General features: G+C 44.1%; 1 protein-coding gene across 1 annotated transcript in view; it reads right to left on the bottom strand.

Annotated features, from left to right (window-relative positions):
- LOC133446219 (parapinopsin-like) overlaps positions 1–18,253 on the bottom strand; it is a 98,001-nt gene that overhangs the window by 30,006 nt on the left and 49,742 nt on the right. The window lies entirely within an intron of this gene.

Below are 18,253 nucleotides of genomic sequence, written 5' to 3'. Positions count from 1 at the left end.
TTACACAAAGAGCCTGTTAACTGTTTGTTAGCATGTTAGTTAGCGTGGTAGTTCATTATTAGTGGCACGGCTGCAGCAAGAGGCACTCCTCCTCCAAAGCTATGCATTGGAGGAGGAATGCCTCTGGTGAAGCCAGAGGCACTAATGTTATCCTGCGGGTTTATTGTTATTCAACTTATTCATTTTCCGGACAGATTTCGGTTCGCTACTAGTCCCGCAGCTTTGAGAAAACGCGAAAAGTAAAAACGTAGAAACGTGCGCCTTGTGTGCTATGACTTTTATTAGCGATTGGCGTGCACGTTTTTGCGCAACGTGCAAAAACGCGCGCTTTTAGCGCCATCCGGAATGCATTGGGAGAACTTTGGGGCCTCACCACTCGCACACCGTTACTCGAAAAATTCTGAACCGATTTAGAAAGTTGTAGGCCCTGAATTTAACTACAGTCCTGTGGATTTTCAGAGCGATTGCACAAATAGTTTTTGCACGAAGTGCAAAAACATTTCCAAATTTCCAAACTAATGGGGAACTAATTTTCCCATGTATTTCTATGGCGCCATTCAAAGCGGATGGGAAAATGTCCAGAAAAAAGACAAAATTCACCTTTTTTCTGAGTCACGTATCTTTCTCATACTTGCATGTAGAGCTGTCATTCAAACTTCAAAACAGAGGAAAACTTCTCTTCTCTCTCCAAACCCGAAACTGTTTTTTCCTAAAATGTACAGTTTTCAAGATATGAGCGCTCAAACGAGGACTGGAAATCACTTTTTTGTCAAATTTAGAGTGAAGCTCTAATTTTTTAGAGTGAGAGAAACAGTCAAAAAATGACCTTATTTTTTATTTGTAACTCGGGCTCACAGCCATACCGTAAAAGGTAGGCGGATAATTTTTGGTCAGAATGTAGACATACGTTTTGGGATTCATAAAATGTGACTTTGACAGGCGGGGTATGCACAAAATTCAAGCGGGGGGGCTAATAGCCACGCAAATTCCTGCCTCGGTCTCCATTGACTGCAATGTAATAAAAAATGTACTTCAAAAAAATCTCACTTTGTTTTCGAACTGCCGTTACTAACACATTTTAAGGAATATCTGAATAAATATGAATCTGCCGGGTTCTGTGTCTCTCACGATGTCTTTATTTTTCTGCTAGGAGCTACGGTTTTCTCACAAATCGGAGTTATTTCAGAACTTCTCACAAGGCAAAAGCTGGGGTTTTCTCAAAGCGAACCCGGAACATTCCTCATTTCGAGGTTCTTGTTGCCCCTAGCAACCAGAGCACAGCTGTTGACTGATTAGACTGAGCCAGACTGGTCACATGACTCAATCAGTACAGACTTCATATACTTTAACCTGGAAAATGGAGAAATCTGAACCCTGACCTTTTGACCTTAGATGATCAACAGTCCTGCTGGGAACCGGTTCATGGGATATATATGTATATTATTATTATTATTATTATACATATAAATTATATATATACATTATACATATAAGTCCAATATCTTTTTAATGGTTTGACATACAGAGTCATGGGTGGTGTCATAGGACTCAGTATCGAGTCATTGACCTTCATTGGTGCAAATTAGCCCCGCCCCTTCTTCTGATTGGTTGTCTCTATTTTCTGCTATAACTTTTGAATGGTTTGACATAGAGAATCCTGTGTGGTGTCATTGGACTTAGTTTTGAGTCCTTCACCTTTATTGCTTGCAAAATGCAATAATGTACACAAATGTGCAGCAGCCCGCCGTGGCACTCTCGAAATTTCTGCGAGGAAATTGTCTAGTTATTAATTTTCCCCAATAGTATTTTTTTTCGCACATTAATCTCATCCACCATAATCTTGAAAAGTTCCTGCATCTCTTTTTCTCCTTCTTCATGTTTAGTGAGTGACTGACGGTTAAGACGCAAACTACCTGTATAAATGTTGTTTGTTGGCGCGTGCAATGCAATGACATATTTTAAGAAGTTCTTAAGTAGGAAAAATAAGAAAATCGTAAGAAATGACAGTTCTTAAGACGGTTCTTAAGAAAATATTGAGGAATTTCACTTAAGAACTTTCTTATGAACTTCTTAATTTTAGATCTTAAGACATTTTTTAAGATAGTTCTTAAGAACATATTGGTGAATCCGACCCCTGGTTTCCTGTGACGGCGGTCCCGACCCGGAGCCTGCAGGGGACGGAGGATTGGGAGGTGAAGAATGTGCTGATCCGTATGTGCTGCTCGCCACCTCACGACGTGTTTGCAATGAAAAGGCTTCATTGTTTGAGCGCCGGGCTGTTTAACTGCTCCGAGAGAGAAAACCGAGCTGCTTCCAAGGCTGGAATCCAGCCCTGAAACGCTAAATTAGATTTATAACAATAAATGAAGTTAAGTTGACAAGGAAATAACAAAAAAGGAAGAGAAACGCAGAATCTTGTACAGTAAATAGTCACGTTGTCTGCAGAGACGTAAGAGTCAGAATAAAGTCTTATTCTGTTTTTAAACGTTGCCTCATTCCAGCCGTTTTCTGGGTAGGGGTGGAGACGAGTGTGTAACAGTGAACATATCTGACTCATCTTATTTACCAACTTATTTAAACTTCTGACCTGTTTTATGAGCTAAACTCAGGCTTCTGGCCTAAAACCTGGTGGAAAAGCACCAAAGTTTTAACCCTTGTGCTGTCTTCGGGTCAAGGAAGGAGGAAGAGAAGAAGGGAGGAAGGAAGGGAGGGAGGAAGTAAGGAAGGAAGGAAGGAAGGGAGGAAGAAAAGAAGGAAAGAAAGAAGGGAGGAAAGAAGGAAGGAAGGAAGGAAGGAAGGAAAGAAAGAAAGAAAGAAAGAAAGAAAGAAAGAAAGAAAGAAAGAAAGAAAGAAAGAAAGAAAGAAAGAAAGAAAGAAAGAAAGAAAGAAAGAAAGAAAGAAAGAAGAAAAGAAAGAAAGAAAGAAAGAAAGAGAAAGAAGGAAGGGAGGAAAGAAGAGAGAAAACAAGGAAAGAATGTACAAGGGGAGAAAAGAAGGAAGGAAGGAAGGAAGGAAGGAAGGAAGGAAGGAAGGAAGGAAGGAAGGAAGGAAGGAAGGAAGGAAGGAAGGAAGGAAGGAAGGATCGAAGAAAAGAAAGAAGGAAGGAAGGAAGGAAAGAAGGAAGGGAGTAAAGAATGAAGGAAGGAAGGAAGGAAGGAAGGAAGGAAGGAAGGGAGTAAAGAATGAAGGAAGGAAGGAAGGAAGGAAGGAAGGAAGGAAGGAAGGAAGGAAGGAAGGAAGGAAGGAAGGAAGGAAGGAAGGAAGGAAGGAAGGAAGGAAGGAAGGAAGGAAGGAAGGAAGGAAGGAAGGAAGGAAGGAAGGGAGAAAAGAGGAAGGGAGAAGGAAGGAGAGAGCAGGAAGAAAGAAGGAACAGGAAAATTAGGTTATTTTGACCCAAAGACAGTAAAAGTTTGAACAAAGTTTTGATTTAACTCTGAAACCTGGCGACACGTGAGCTCCGTCTGCCTCGGCCGGCGAGGACAGACGGGTCCCGGGGCTGAAAGAACATCCCGTCTCAGTCGTCCAGATCTCCCTGCTGCTGATTAGAGGACGCTCTAACGTCTAACGTCGCTCCCAAGGCCTCCCGATGATCAGCGGGGGCTCTGAAGGGCAGAGAACCCACCCGTAATTGGCTCCCAGTGAAAGCCAGGACAGAATCTCATATTGTTCTCCGAACATGCGAGGCCCCGAAGGGCCTTTGCTCTTCCCATGACGGCTTGTGTTTCCGTCTGATCCCACAAAGCTGCAGGACCGGCTCTCAGACCGCAGGAGCTTCACCGGCCCGGCTCCTCCGTCCTGGAACTCCCGCTTTGAGCTGCTTCTGAATCTGCAAACATGTTTTCAGGTTTAACCCTCAAAATAAGACCCAATTCTTCTATCCTTCTTTCCTCCTGTTCTCTCCTTCTTTCCTTTCCTCTTTTCCTGCTTTTTTACCCTCCTTTACTCCTTTTTCTTCCTACCTCCCTTTCGTCATTCGTTCCTTTATTACCTTCTTTGCTTTTCCTTCCCCCCCTCCCTTCTTCCCTTTTCCCCCTTCCTTACTCCCCTTTCCTACTTCCTTACTTCCTTCCATCTTTTCTCCCTTCCTTACTCCCTTTCCTACTTCCTTCCTTCTTTCTTTTCTCCTTTCCTTCCATCTTTTCTCCCCTTCTTTCCTCCCTTCCATCTTTTCTCCCTTCCTTACTCCCTTTCCTACTTCCTTCCTTCTTTCCTTCTTTTCTCCTTTCTCCCTTCCTTCCATCTTTTCTCCCTTCCTTACTCCCTTTCTTACTTCCTTCCTTCTTTCCTTCTTTTCTCCTTTCTTTCCTTCCTTCCATCTTTTTTCCCTTCCTTACTCCCTTTCCTACTTCCTTCCTTCTTTCCTCTTTTCTCCTTTCTTCCTTACTCCCTTTCCTACTTCCTTCCTTCCTTCCTTCCTTCCTTCCTTCCTTCCTTCCATCTTTTCTCCCTTCCTTACTCCCTTTCCTACTTCCTTCCTTCCTTCCTTCCTTCCTTCCTTCCTTCCTTCCTTCCTTCCTTCCTTCCATCTTTTCTCCCTTCCTTACTCCCTTTCCTACTTCCTTCCTTCTTTCTTTCTTTTATCCTTTCTTCCTTACTTCCGTCTTCCCTCCCTTCCTTACTCCCTTTCCTACTTCCTTCCTTCCTTCCTTCCTTCCTTCCTTCCTTCCTTCCTTCCTTCCTTCCTTCCTTCCTTCCTTCCTTCCTTCCTTCCTTCCTTCCTTCCTCCCTTCCTTCATTCCATCTTTCCTCCCTTCCTCCTCCCTTGACCCAAACACAGCACCAGGGTTATGATTCGGCTTAAAACTCCCCCCTGGATAATTCTCACATTAGCGCCGGCGGAGCATCTGGCTACTTGATAGAGAGCTCTTTACGGCCTCATACGTGGTGTTTATGATGGCTGAAGTGGAGCCGGCCTGCGTGGATTACAGGGGCTTTAAGTTGCTCTCTTACTGCACATCTGCTTTCCTCAACGTCTTCTTCGCTCTGATGGAGACGGTTGTGCAACTGCAGCTCTGCAGTGAAGCCGCAGGACCAATCGGAGCGTCGCTGCCAGAACACGCTCTGATATCTATACGTACACCAATAATGAACCAGTTCAAATGAACGCATTCATTTCTGTGAAAACGTTGAACTGAATCACGCATATATATAACATATTTGCAAATAATGAACTTGAACGTGAACTTGTTCAGATCTGCAGATCACAAACTGGATCTCATATTGTACATCTTTGCTTATACATTTTCTCTCTTACATATTTGCTTTTATATTTTTAAAATATAAAAGCAGGATGTTTCCCTGCTTTCAGCACACCGTGATAAAAGTACCTGTGTCATCAACAGAGTTATGCAGACCTTGATGACAAGCTAATGAGGACTATTAATTAGAATTAGGTGTGTTGGTGCAGGGAAACATCTAAACATGCAGGACAGTGGCCCACAAGGACCAGGGCTCAGTGTTTTTTCCTCAGTGTTCCCAGACAGTACTTCATAGTTCAGTGATATTTTGTTGGAGACTGTGCAATAGAAATTGATGTTATATATTTGATATTTTCTTAAATTTTCTTTTATTTACACAGGAAGATTATTTTTTGTTTAAAATTGTTATTCTTCTCATTTTATATATTTTTATTGAATATTTCTGTTGAAAATAAAACCTGTCTTCCAATTCATTGCATTTTTCATTGCATTTTTAGCCCTAGTTATTTTTGTGTTAGAAGTATCGGATCGGTACTCGGTATCGGCGAGTACACAAATTAAAATACTCGTACTCGGTGTGAAAAAAATGGTATCGGGACATCCCTAATATTTTATATTTGTATTGTATTGCACCAATCACCACAACAAATTTATTGTGTGTGTTTAACAATCTGCCAGTGGGACAAGATTATCTTCTCATTACAAGCAAAAAATCTTGTTCCACTGGCAGATTTTTCTACTTATTTCAAGTGAAAATCTACTTGAAACAGGTGAAAATTGTTGTTTTTTCCAGTGATGAGTCTTGTTTTAAGTGAGACTTTTTTACTAAAATGAGACATTTTAACTAGAAATAAGACAAATATTCTTGTTAAGATTGTGAGTTTTTGCAGTGATCCATGTTACTTATCCTGTGAAGGACAGAGTCATATTGATAAGTTCAGAAAAGTGTTTTTTATTGTTGTGTTTTGATGTATTTGATGTAAGCCCAGTGGATATTTAAAGCTTACAGAAGGCTGCATTTAACTGCTGCTATGTCATTCCTGCAGTATTTCTGCAGGTGTTTTGGTCACTGCTATTATTTGTAATATATTATATTATTTGTAATCAGCACAAATTATCTGTCCCAATATGATAAAATCCACCATCCCCCTGATTTTTTTTTTTTACAACTCCAGTACTGAATAGGGCAAAACATGATTGAGTGAACAGTTTTAGGATAGGGGGGGCGTTTCATTCGTACTTCTCACCTAAACATATTGAAATGAACTGAATTTGAACTAGTTCAAAGTGAAAATGGTGAACTATGAACGTGAACTATTCACTGTAGGAAGAATCCAGCGACGTTAGTCTGTGCGGGAGCGAAGTGGACGATGCATTTCCACTTGACTCTGAGAGACTCCTCCAGATCTCATCCTGCCTCCTAATGAACCACATTTGGTTATCTGCTTAAATAGAACGGCGAAACTGCAGAGCAAGCTGCACAGAATCAAGCGCGGGCCGTTATCCGATGTGACATGAGCGGACAGATGGTTCGGGGGGGGAATAGGGGGGGAGCAAATGTAATGAAAGTGAACTGAGACCAGTTCATCTGATGTTCCCCGTGGGAAGGTCAACGCGGTCTTGGGCCACTTTGCAAAAGCTTCTTATTGATATCGAGGCAGGGAGGAGGGAGGGGGGTCAGTCTGAGGTCCCAAACTGCTTTGCAACAATGGATTAAAACATCTAAAACAACTAAGAAGGTGCTGAGCGGTTTAGGCTTTCGCCCGAGGCGTAATGCAGCGCTGATCCGCCGCGCTGCTACTAAAACAAATCACTGGCAGTTCAGCGGCTTTCAATTACTTAAGAGAAGTGAAGTTCTGCTCTGACACGCTCGTACGGGTACGCTTTAACCGCGCCGCCGAAAACAAACACAGCTTTGGACATGAAACCAACTCCCGTCCTCCAGGAGTAAACCGACTCTATCGGCTCTGCAGTGGATGTTTCATTCACGGCTGTCGACCCACAACATTTAACACTTGTGCTGTCTTCAGGTCAAGGAAGGAGGAAGGAAGGAAGGAAGGAAGGAAGGAAGGAAGGAAGGAAGGAAGGAAGGAAGGAAGGAAGGAAGGAAGGAAGGAAGGAAGGAAGGAAGGAAGGAAGGAAGGAAGGAAGGGAGAAAAGAAGGAAGGAAGGAAAGAAGGGAGGAAGGGAGAAAAGAAGGAAGGAAAGAAGGAAGGAAGGGAAGAAGGAAGGAAGAAAAGAAGGAAGGAAAGAAGGAAGGAAGGGAGAAAAGATGGAAGGGAGGAAAGAAGGAAGGAAGGAAGGAAGGAAGGAAGGAAGGAAGGAAGGAAGGAAGGAAGGAAGGAAGGAAGGAAGGAAGGAAGGAAGGAAGGAAGGAAGGAAGGAAGGAAGGAAGGAAGGAAGGAAGGAAGGAAGGAAGGAAAGAATGGAGGAAGGGAGAAAAGAAACCTTTTCGCGCGCGCGCGTAAGCCTAACTTATGGTTCTGCGTTAAAACGACGCAAAGCCTACGCCGTAGGGTACGTGGCGACGCGCATTGTACGGTGCGTGTCGCCGCGTAACCTACGTCGTAGGCTTTGCGTCGATTTAATGCAGAACCATAAATCAGCCTTGAGCAGCACTGAGGGGAGAGGGGAGGGGAGGAGGGGGAGCGGGGCTGCCGTGCCGTCAGTAGTCTTCGCACAGTCTCTTGATGTCTTGCAATTACAGGCTGAGCCTACCGTTAGTTTTTAAACTGTAAAAAGTGGGGGGGACAAATACATGATTTTGAAAAGTTGGGGGGACATGTCCCCCCTGTCCCCAGTGGAAATTGCGCCCTTGGTGGCACTCACGACGTTTAGCAAAGCAACAGCGTGCTGCCACTCACTTGCTTTATTTAATACTATTTATATACTATTTATACTTTTACTGTGACCACCAAATAATGTGGTTTTCCTGTCCTCAACCTCATCCACAACATCTAGATCTCAGTCTCCGTGAAATTTAGTGGCACGGTGGCTCGACACGTCTCATTCATCCTGACGCGTAGCAGAAACAGACTGCAGGAAGCCGCTGCGCATGCTCAGCAGGCTCATTCATATGGAAATACAATCATGAACTACTTTGCATTGCCCATTTATGGTAAAACGTGGGCGTGTAGAGGGCGGGATATGAGGCGAATTCAGCTGCGCAACCTTCCAACTGGACTGTGTCCGGATGTTTTTTTGCGCCCACCATATTCGGCTTTTGGGTTTACGTGCACTTTTAGTATGAATCCTACACACTCTTTCATAAATGAGGCCCCTGGACGGTAAAAAACAACGGATGAACCGTGAAGTTACGTGATAACGACTACGGATGAGGAAGTGACTCCATTGGCTGAGCTGACTGTCAATCAATCATTTAGAAATAAATATATTGCTCAATGTGCAGATGTGTCTGAAAATGACCAGATTTGTGGTCACAGAGGGGAGAAGTAGGAGGGAGGCAACCCACCGCCTGCGAGGCCCCCCCCCCCCCCCCGGCGGCGGCCGAGGGGGGCCCGCGGGCGGGGCCCCCACGGCGCGGGAAGGAGCAGCCAGGGATCCCGCGGCGGCGGACCGCGACCCAGGCAATCCCCGGCCACCCGGTCCGGGCCGGACACGCGGCCAGGAGGCCCTCACCCTTCAGGCCAACGACCCCCACCCGGCAGGGGGCCAGCCTGCCCGGAGAGAGCCGCCCCGGCCGCCGACGCGGGCGGGCCGAACCATCTTTGTATAATATAATATTCATAAATTATTAAGTTTTGATGTCCTGCCAATGGAGGCTCAGATCCTCCATAGCAGGACCCTTCCATACCGCATTCTCACCGACACAGACATACAATCACGCACCGTTTCCCCCTCCCCGGGGGGGTCCAGCACCGCCAGAAGGCGCCCCAGGCTGCACGGCGGGCCCCGCCAGGCCCGGGTAACCCGACCCACCCGTCCCAGGCCAGTGAGGGAACGCGGGTGATGTGGGACCCCCTCCCGCCCCTGGTGTTGAGTGCGTGTGATTAATGCCATAAAAACAGGCAGGGGGGAGGGCCAAGTATCGGAGCCCCCAGACGGAGGGGGAAACGGTCCAACATCCTCCCATTCATACTGACAACATAAGACATAGATACCTGGGAATGGTGCCACCCCGCCGTCGCGCCCGCCCGTGCACCCCCCCGGTCAGGGGAGGCCCGCTCCCCGGACCCGGCCCCACCCCCCCCCCCCGAGGCCACCCCCGGCGGACACCCCCAAGGGTCACGGAGTCCCCACATCCGCAGGGGCACTTGGCCCCCGCCCAGCGACGGAGGACCAAGGCAGCAATGCCCCCCCCAGCGCAGACAGCCACCCCCCACCCAGGCAGGGTCGGGCCCTCCGGGTGGGACCCCCACGTCCACGGCCCAGCCCCCCCCGGGAGGCCCGGAGACGCCCAAGCCACAGCCCCCCGCCCGAGCCCTCCCCAGCCACCCCCCCCCACCGCCATGAGGCAACCCCCCCCACAGGCCCCCAAGGCCCCCACAGGCCCCCAAGGCCCCCACCGGCTAGGGACAGGGCCCCGCGGCCCCCCCCACCGCCCCCCAGGGGCCACCAGAGGCCCGCGCCCCAGACCCCCCAAGCCGACCCCCAACCCCAAGGGCTACGAGATCACCACCCCCCCGCCCCCCACTAGGTAACGAAGCCAATAAACGGGGGACCACAGAGAGTGCAATTCAGCCGAATGTTGTTCAGTGGAGGCAGACATTATCTCACTACTAATATGATTCCTAAAATGGTTGATACATAAACTGGATTTTTGTTTCCAATTTACTAGAATGGTTTTCTTTGCGAAACATAAGGCAGTGAGAACCCGGTGTGTCCAATTAGGATCTATTTGAGTGTCTCCCAGGTGACCTAATATACATACCGTGGGGCACACTGGGATTCTGTGGTTGATCCATGTGGATAAATCCTCACAAATCTCCTTCCAGAACCTCTGTACCGGTGTACAGAACCATAAAGCATGCATATAATTATCTGGGGTGTTCTCTGTGCACTGTGAACAGATATTAGAGGTGACAAAGCCCATCTGGAACATCCTTTGTCCAGTATAATGTATTCTATGAAGAACTTTGTACTGTATAAGTTGTAGGTTTGGGTTTTTAGTCACAGTAAAAGTATTTAAGCATATTTGTGACCAAGAAAACTGGTCAGTATTCAGAGAGAGATCCGCCTCCCACTTGGAGATCGGGAGAGAGACTGAATCGTCCAGTTTAGACACTAACCTGTAGAGTTTTGATAACAACTTTAAAGTGCTTAGATTCAATAAATCTATTATCTTAGCGGGAAGTTGTAAATCTAATTGGCTAATTTTGTATGTTTTATTTATTATTGCCTTAAGTTGTTGATACTCTAAAAATTTATTCCTGCTAACTCCGTATTGAACAATAAGTGTATTGAAAGGTACAAACTGTCCTCCTACAATTACGTGCTGTAAGTACCGTATTCCTTGATCCCTCCATTGAACGAAGTTATCTTTTTATCATTTTTCTGGGTTGTTCCATATGGGTGTACGGTCACATGGAAAAAGTGAAATTTTAGCTATTTTAAGAAATTCCCACCAAGCTGATAAAGTTGTGCTAATATTAATGCTTTTGAAACATTGATGATGTTTGATACTTTGACTAATGAATGGTAACTCTGAGATTTCTAGTTCATTACAAAACACTTGCTCTGAGTCCAGCCATTGACTATCTAAAGGATGATCTTTTGACCATTTTACGATATACTGTAACTTACAGGCTATGAAGTAATACTGAAAATTAGGTAATTCTAAACCTCCATATTCTTTGGATTTTTGCAATGTCTTTAAACTAATACGTGGAGTTTTATTTTTCCACAGAAATTTTGATACATATGAGTCCAACGATTTAAACCAGGAAAGAGGGGGGTTTGCATGGTATCATTGAGAAAAAATAATTTACTTTTGGTAAAACCATCATTTTAATGGTGGCTATTCTACCCATGAGCGAAATGGGGAGAGAGCTCCATCTGGAAAGATCATCTTCTATTTTCTTTATAAGCTGAACATGATTTAATTTTATTAACTCTGACAGCCTAGGGGAGATGTTTATGCCTAAATATCTAATGTTCCCTGATTTTAATTGAGTATTTGTTATATTCCTAAAATTGCAGTTAACACACAAAACAGTGGATTTAGACCATATTTTACATTGTATACCTTTAATATTTTGATTTTGTCTAATAGCTGCTGCTAAAGGTTCAATAAATATTGCAAATAATGAGGGAGAGAGAGGGGCAACCCTGTCTAGTGCCTCTTTGCGAGGTAAAACTTGTAGAGATTTGGTCATTTGTCCTTACACGTGCCTTGGGAGAGCTGTATAATATTTTTATCCAGTCAATGAAAGATTCGCCAAATCCAAATTTATGCAAAGTTGCCAATAGAAACTTCCAATTTACCTTATCAAATGCTTTTTCCGCGTCTAAGGATATAATAGTAGTCTCCTGTTTATTGATACTCGAATAGTCTATAATATTTAATAATCTGCGAATATTAGTAGACGAATGTCTACCTTTAATGAAGCCTGTTTGATCCGGATGTATAATAGAAGGGGTGACTCTTTTCAGACGTTCAGTAATGGCCTTGCTAATTATTTTAAGGTCTACATTTATCAATGAAATTGGGCGGTAGCTCGATGGGAGCAAGGGATCCTTGTCCGGTTTTAATAAAAGACTAATATTAGCAGAGTTCATATTTAAGGGTAAGCTTTTATTCTCCCTAGCATTTAGAATCATTTTATAAAATGTTGGTGCTAATATGCTCCAGAATTCCTTGTAAAATTCAGCTGGGAAACCATCTGGGCCCGGAGCTTTATTATTGGGCATATGTTGAAGAGCTTCATGGAGTTCTCCTATTGAGAGCGGTGAGTCTAAATTCGTAACCTGTTCCTGATGTAACTTCGGCAGATTAATGTCTCCAAGAAACTCATTAATGGATTGATCAGATGGTTCAATTTGTGACGAGTATAATTTATAGTAAAAGTCTCTAAAGACTGAATTTATTAAACAGGGGTCATGTGTAACTTCCCCTGACTGGTCCTTAATGGATGTTATGGTTGTTTTTTCTTTGTTTATTTTTAATTGATTGGCTAAGTATTTTCCCGATCTGTTAGCATGTGCAAAGTTTTCCAGGCGAAGCCTTTGTACTAGAAACTGTGTTTTTGCGTCAATTATTTTATTTAATTCTATTTTAGTTTTCCTTATTCTGTTATCTGTTATTCTGTTAAATTCTGTTTTTAACCATCAGTATGTGAGTTTTTACATCTTAAATGTTGATTTTATTATTTATTTGCGTCACTATTATATGAAAGGTGCTATGTAAATTTAGTAAAAGTTACATTTTATTTATTTATTTTTTCAGAATAGGGACAGCGCAGATTAATAAACATTTAAATAAGTACATACATAAATGTAAATATGCCAGATATAGCCAACAGGCTAATTTTCATGTGCAGTCCCTTGTCAGGTAGATGGCAACAGAATAACATTTGATTTGATAATTTGATTTGATAACCCTCCTTCCCCAGAGTTGTCCTGGATGTGAAATCTAACGATTGACACCAAAACGTTACTTTTGAACCAGACTGTAAATATGTTTATTTCTGCTCTAAAGTTTTTTAACACAGGGTTTTAGTGTAGATCGACTTGCTTTTGCGGCCTCTAGTGGTCTGGCAAGGAACTGCAACCAATCTTGGCTCCATGTGCGACTCAGAGTTATTATCGTTCACGAAAACGAACGAAATAATGAAAACTATAATTGAAAAAACTATTTTGTTAACTGAACTAAATAAAAACAAAAATTAAAAGACAAAAACGATAACTAACTGAAACTATATTGCGTTTTTAGAAAACTAACTAAAACGAACTGAAATTATAGATATAATTTCCTCCGTTTTCGTCCCTGTCAATATAAGCCTCTTGGTATGATCAATTTATTCCGCTCTGGCCGTTTATCTCCAACTGGCAGCTACGGCACCTGAACGCCTCACGGTCCGTGACGTCAAAACTAAAACTAAAACTAAAACTAATAAAAACTAAACTAAAACTAAGCATTTTTGAAAATATAAAAACGAATAAAAACTAGCAAACCCACACTAAAAACAAATTAAAAGTAACTGAATTGAAGGAGAAAAAGTCAAAACGAAATAAAACTAAACTAAAATGAAAAATTCAAAACTATGACTGAACCCGGAAGTTAAAAGCAGCTTCAGAACCGAATGTTCAGAGTCACCTTCCCTGAAACGTGGGCGCATTAATCGTTCAACACGATTTGCATCAACGCCTCATTAACTCAGGCAGCCCGGGTATTAAATGTACAATTTTACATGTATTAAACATCAGTTTAATTCATTAAAATCCTCCGGTTTCTTTATTGGTAATTAGAAAATAAAAATCACCATAAATTCTGCAAGTTGGTCTCGCTCCTCAAGGCTTTACGCCCGTCACACATCTCGTTATTATTCATCAAAAATTCGATCAAACGCCTTTAAAGATGATGATTTATCTGCTGAAGAATCGCCCGAACTGACAGATTCCTGACGGTCCGTCATCACGGCCGGCTGAAAACTGCTCTTCAGGAGGAAAAAAACACGGCTTTAACCTTTCTGTGATAATATCTTTGATTCACAGACTGTCAACCTCGTTTCACATTTAACGCTTTCAGCCAGAAAAAGTGTCTCCGGGTTTATTCTGGCGAAAATTGAACGGAAGCCTCGTCGCCTGTCAGACGCCTGCGTGAGCGTAAAGAGCACCGAGGGGACGCTAACTAATTATGATTATAAAACCATGATATGATCAAGTGGACAGGAGTGGATATTTTTCCAGCAGAGATGGATATTTTAGCTTTTAAAAGTTAGATTTATCAGAAACTGGCCCTGGTTTGAACCAGAATCTCTGCTGCAGCTCAGGTGGGGGCCCTGGGGGGCCGGGAGGGGCCTTAGGGGCCGGGGGGAGCTCCTGTGATCTGCAAAGGCCCATCATCTGTCCCTTTACCCCTCAGCAAAGTATCTCTGGCTCTGGGGTGTCGCTTCTGTCGTCCTGCTGTCCTCTTTCCCCAGATGGGAGGTTTTATTTCTCCATCTTTCTCCTAAAAAAAGGGAGAATTTACTTCCATTTACTCCCATTTACTCCCCGTCCCCGAGTGCTTCTCTCGGCCGGTTTCCCGGGTTTCCCCCCGATCATAAGTGCCCTGTCGTCGTGCAAAGGGAGGAAAGAAGGAAGGAAGGAAGGAAGGAAGGAAGGAAGGAAGGAAGGAAGGAAGGAAGGAAGGAAGGAAGGAAGGAAGGAAGGAAGGAAGGAAGGAAGGAAGGAAGGGAGAAAGAAGGAAGGGAGGAAAGAAGGAAGGAAGGGAGAAAATGAAGGAAGGAATGGAGAAAAGAAAGAAGGAAAGAAGGGAGGAAAGAAGGAAGGAAAGAAGGGAGGAAAGAAGGAAGGAAGTAAAGAAGGGAGGAAAGAAAGAAGGAAGTAAAGAAGGGAGGAAAGAAGGAAGGGAAAAAAGAAAGAAGGAAGGAAGGAAAGAAGGAAGGAAGAAAAGAAGGAAGGAAGGAAAGGAGAAAAGAAGGAATGGAGAAAACAAGGAAGGTAGGAAAGAAGGGAGGAAAGAAGGAAGGAAGGGAGAAAAGAAGGAAGGAAAAAGAGAGGAAAGAAGGAAGGAAGGGAGAAAAGAAGGAAGGAAGGGAGAAAAGAAGGAAGGAATGGAGAAAAGAAGGAAGGAAGTAAAGAAGGGAGGAAAGAAGGAAGGAAGGGAAAAAAGAAAGAAGGAAGGAAGGAAGAAAAGAAGGAAGGAAAGAAGGGAGGAAGGGAGAAAAGAAGGAAGGAAAGAAGGAAGGAAGGGAAAAAAGAAGGAAGGAAGGAAGGGAGGAAAAAAGGAAGGAAGGAAGGGAAAAAAGAAGGAAGGAAGGAAGGAAGGAAGGAAGGAAGGAAGGAAGGAAGGAAGGGAAAAAAGAAAGAAGGAAGGAAAGAAAGAAGGGAGGAAGAAAAGAAGGAAGGAAAGAAGGGAGGAAGGGAGAAAAGAAGGAAGGAAAGAAGGAAGGAGGGAAAAAAGAAGGAAGGAAGGAAGGAATGAAGGGAGGAAAAAAGGAAGGAAGGAAGGGAAAAAGAAGGAAGGAAGGGAGGAAAAAAGGAAGGAAGGAAGGGAAAAAAGAAGGAAGGAAGGAAGGAAGGAAGGAAGGAAGCAAGGAAGGAATGAAGGAAGGAAGGAAGGAAGGAAGGAAGGAAGGGAGGAAAGAAGGAAGGAATGGATAAAACAAGGAAGGTAGGAAAGAAGGGAGGAAAGAAGAGAGAAAAGAAGGAAGGAAGGGAGAAAAGAAGGAAGGAAGGGAGAAAAGAAGGAAGGAATGGAGAAAAGAAGGAAGGAAGTAAAGAAGGGAGGAAAGAAGGAAGGAAGGGAAAAAAGAAAGAAGGAAGGAAGGAAAGAAGGAAGGAAGAAAAGAAGGAAGGAAAGAAGGGAGGAAGGGAGAAAAGAAGGAAGGAAAGAAGGAAGGAAGGGAAAAAAGAAGGAAGGAAGGAAGGAAGGAAGGAAGGAAGGAAGGAAGGAAGGAAGGAAGGAAGGAAGGAAGGAAGGAAGGGAGGAAAGAAGGAAGGAATGTCGTCCTGCTGTCCTCTTTCCCAGATGGGAGCTTTTATTTCTCCATCTTTCTCCTTAAAAAAGGGAGAATTTACTTCCATTTACTCCCATTTTACTCCCCGTCCCCGAGTGCTTCTCTCGGCCGGTTTCCTGGGTTTCCCCCGATCCTAAGTGCCCTGTCGTCGTGCAAAGGGAGGAAAGAAGGAAGGAAGGAAGGGGAAAAAGAAGGAAGGAAGGAAAGAAGGAAGGAATGGAGAAAAGAAGGAAGGAAAGAAGAGAGGAAAGAAGGAAGGGAGAAAAGAAGGAAGGGAGGAAAGAAGGAAGGAAGGGAGAAAAAGAAGGGAGGAAAGAAGGAAGGAAGTAAAGAAGGGAGGAAAGAAGGAAGGAAGGGACAAAAGAAAGAAGGAGAGAAGGAATGAAGGGAAAAAAGAAGGAAGGAAGGAAGGAAGGAAGGAAGGAAGGAAGGAAGGAAGGAAGGAAGGAAGGAAGGAAGGAAGGAAGGAAGGAAGGAAGGAAGGAAGGAAAGAAGGGAGGAAAAAAGGAAGGAAGGAAGGGAAAAAAGAAGGAAGGAAGGAAAGAAGGAAGGAAAGGAGAAAAGAAGGAAGGGAGGAAAGAAGGAAGGAAGTAAAGAAGGGAGGAAAGAAGGAAGGAAAAAAGGAAGGAAGGAAGGAAGGAAGGAAGGAAGGAAGGAAAAAAGAAGGAAGGAAGGAAGGAAGGAAGGAAAAAAGAAGGAATGAAGGAAGGAAGGAAGGAAGGAAGGAAGGAAGGAAGGAAGGAAGGAAGGAAGGAAGGAAGGAAGGAAGGAAGGAAGGAAGGAAAAAAGAAGGAATGAAGGAAGGAAGGAAGGAAGGAAGGAAGGAAGGAAGGAAGGAAGGAAGGAAGGAAGGGAGAAAAGGAAGGAATGGAGAAAACAAGGAAGGAAGGAAAGAAGGAAAGAAGGAAGGAAGGGAGAAAAGAAGGAAGGGAGGAAAGAAGGGAGGGAGGGAGAAAAGAAGGAGGGAATGGAAGGAATGTCGTCCTGCTGTCCTCTTTCCTCCTCTTTCCCCAGATGGGAGGTTTTATTTCTCGATCTTTCTCCTAAAAAAAGGGAGAATTTACTTCCATTTACTCTCATTTTACTCCCCGTCCCCGAGTGCTTCTCTCGGGCCAGTTTCCGGGTTTCCCCCCCGATCCTAAGTGCCCTGTCGTCGTGCAAAACAGAAATATAACCCAAGAAAAATTGAACAAATTGATTTCACATGTGCAATAAAGTTCCAGAAATTAGGACCAAGAATATGCCGCTCATCGGTCCCAGCACGGAAACGGGCGCCAATCAGGTGACATCAACCGTTCATTAGAGAAATGTCTCGGTCTCTGTCGACTGATTTTGTTTTTACAACCAACGAAGTCAGAGCTTAAATCAGAACCAGGGCTGAAAGGAGATTTCATTTCTTGCTGGAACCACCACATCTGTTTGTCTTAGCGTCACGTCGCCAAAAACATTTAATTCAATAGTGAAGTGTGTCGTGGATGGTTGGCTGGAGTTTCCCAGCATGCTCTGGTGTTTGATAACATGAGTTTAAGACAATTGTTCGTCTTGGTATTGAGACATGAGAAAGCGTGCACGTGCCGTTAGTTTCCTACACAGCAGAGGTGTCAAGTAAGGAAGTACAAATACTTCGTTACCTTACTTAAGTAGAAATTTAGGTTATCTATACTTCACTGGAGAAATTATTTTCAGACGACTTTTTACTTTTACTCCTTACACTCCTTCCTTCCTTCCTTCCTTCCTTCCTTCCTTCCTTCCTTCCTTCCTTCCTTCCTTCCTTCCTTCCTTCCTTCCTTCCTTCCTTCCTTCCTTCCTTCCTTCCTTCCTTCCTTCCTTCCTTCCTTCCTGCCTCCCTCCTTCCTTCTTCCCTTCCTTCCTTCCTTCCTTCCTTCCTTCCTTCCTTCCTTCCTTCTTTCCTTGTTTTCTCCCTCTCTCCTTCCATCTTCCCTTCCTCTTTTCTCCCTTCCCTCCTCCTTCCTTCCTTCCTTCCTTCCTTCCTTCCTTCCTTCCTTCCTTCCTTCCTTCCTTCCTTCCTGCCTCCCTCCTTCCTTCCTTCCTTCCTTCCTTCCTTCCTTCCTTCCTTCCTGCCTCCCTCCTTCCTTCCTTCCTTCCTTCCTTCCTTCCTTCCTTCCTTCCTTCCTTCCTTCCTTCCTTCCTCCCTCTCTCCTTCCATCTTCCATTCCTCTTTTCTCCCTTCCTTCCTTCCTTCCTTCCTTCCTTCCTTCCTTCCTTCCTTCCTTCCTTCCTTCCTTCCCTCCTTCATTCTTCCCTTCCTCTTTTCTCCCTTCCTTCCTTCTTTCCTTGTTTTCTCCCTTCCTTCCTTCTTTCCTTGTTTTCTCCCTTCCTTCCTTCCTTCCTTCCTTCCTTCCTTCCTTCCTTCCTTCCTTCCTTCCTTCCTTCCTTCCTTCCTTCCTTCCT

This window comes from Cololabis saira, chromosome 6, assembly GCF_033807715.1.
Source record: "Cololabis saira isolate AMF1-May2022 chromosome 6, fColSai1.1, whole genome shotgun sequence".
NCBI classification, from domain to species: Eukaryota; Metazoa; Chordata; class Actinopteri; order Beloniformes; family Belonidae; genus Cololabis; species Cololabis saira.
This window is presented reverse-complemented; position numbering and strand designations above follow the sequence as displayed.